Here is a 1707-nt window from a genome sequence, read left to right as displayed (position 1 = left end):
CCCGCCGCTCTCGCGCACACACGCGCTCGCTCCCCGCCCGCGGAGACGGCCGCCCGGCCGCCGCGCCCCGGGCCGTCAGCTGCAGTCCCCGCGGCCCGGCGCTCCGGGAGCTCTCGCCCGGCACGCGGGCGTCCGCGAGCAGGGACACAAGTCCGCGCCCTGCCCGGCCCTGGCCGTCATCCTGAAATGCCCTCGTCTCCGCAGCCGGCTGGTTGGGGGGGGGGTCTTCTCACACCTAGCCGGCTTCGTTCCTTCTCCCCCGCTAGCAGAGCCCTGGTTCCCCACCACACTTCAGGACAAAATGGAAAGAACCCCCCCTCCCCCCGCAGGGCCAGGTGTTGCGTTTAGGGGCAGTAAAGCGACCTAAGTGTTTATCGAGGACCCAAGTATGTTCAGAAGGCCTCCAATCATTCTCCTAGTTGATCTAGGAGTTACACAGAGGTGTTCCTACTTCTGCAGGAAAAGAGAGAGAGACAGAGATAGAGAGAAATGTGCACAAAGACCCCTCACCCGTGGAATAATGAAATGCAGCCACAGTTCTTGAACGAGGTTGCCTAGTCCTGCTGATTCCACAAAACTAATAGCGGATGTATTAATTTCACGTCCCCACACCAAAAATCCCTCAGGGAGACTGAGTCATCTTGGCTGTACTTATCTGGGACAGGTCCTCTGTCTCTCTCTCTCTCTCTCTCTCTCTCTCTCTCTCTCTCACTATTCTTTCTGTTTTCATGACCTATGCTGATGTATGTTTGGGTAGATACGCTGTCTGGATCTCCTCTTGAAAGAGCTGAATAAGAAGAGTTTGCCTCCAACTTTTTTTTTCCCCCATCATTTTTTTTTTTTTTAAATCTCCATTTCAAGCCTTTCGCTACTAAATAGGAAATAACTTTCTGACTGTTCTGCCAAAAGGATCCAGGGAGGAGAGCTAATAGGAAGCCTTCAGTCTCATTCTCAGTAGGTGGCTCCCATTCTCATTAGCTAAAGTTTTAATTTCCTTAGTAACAAACCCATGGGCTATTAGCTACTGACCTCGCAGGATGGTTTTACTTTATTGTCTTCAGTGCACACTACTCCAAATCATTATTTTAATAGGCTTCCCATTTTGGCCATGCCTTAGCAGGGCCCTTGTTTTTTGCTTCTCACACCCTAGGTTGTCCCAACAAGCCTCTTTAGATGGAAAAAAATCTTGGCACTTCTCCCCTTCTGACTTCCTTAAGCCCTCCGTAATCAATCACTGTCTTAATTCTGAATACCTTCCCTTGACAAAATCATTGGAAGTCATATATGAATATGGAAAAAAGACGCACCGGAAGAAAAAAAGAGAAATTTAGATAGGATGTCTCAGCAGGAGCTGCTGGGAGACAATTAAAATAAGGAAAGAATAAAAGAACCAGTGTGCAGTAAGAAAATTGGAGAGGAGAAAAAGGAAGAAATAATTAGAAGTGTTCAATAAGCAATATGCTCAACGTTTCTGAGGTAGGGAGAAGAGATTTTTTTTCTAAGTTCCTTTATCTCTGCAGGTTCTTTACTTTATAAAGATGTAACAGTAAAAATAATTTTATCAGGTTTACAAACTCTCCTACTGGAAATTTCTGATCTTTAATGATAACTTTATTTTATATGTGAATAAAGATAAATGGTCAGAAATGGCAGGAGAGCATAAGAAAAAAAAAGGAAAAATGCTTTTTCTCTAGCTTTGAATTGTTG

The 1707-nt window shown here is 46.2% G+C and overlaps 1 protein-coding gene across 1 annotated transcript in view; it reads right to left on the bottom strand.

Annotated features, from left to right (window-relative positions):
• The window catches only part of PRR16 (proline rich 16), a 313708-nt gene extending 313098 nt beyond the window's left edge, over window positions 1-610 (bottom strand). The window contains exon 1 of the mRNA XM_040444310.1: window positions 511-610. The gene's annotated coding sequence lies outside the window, so the exon portion shown is untranslated. The remainder of the gene's footprint in view (window positions 1-510) is intronic.
• Window positions 611-1707: the final 1097 nt, after the last annotated feature.

The sequence above is a fragment of the Herpailurus yagouaroundi genome, unplaced genomic scaffold (genome assembly GCF_014898765.1).
Source record: "Herpailurus yagouaroundi ecotype Mexico unplaced genomic scaffold, PumYag 192, whole genome shotgun sequence".
In the NCBI taxonomy this organism is placed as follows: Eukaryota; Metazoa; Chordata; class Mammalia; order Carnivora; family Felidae; genus Herpailurus; species Herpailurus yagouaroundi.
The sequence above is the reverse complement of the archived record's forward strand: the minus strand, read 5'-3'. Positions and strand labels throughout refer to the sequence as shown.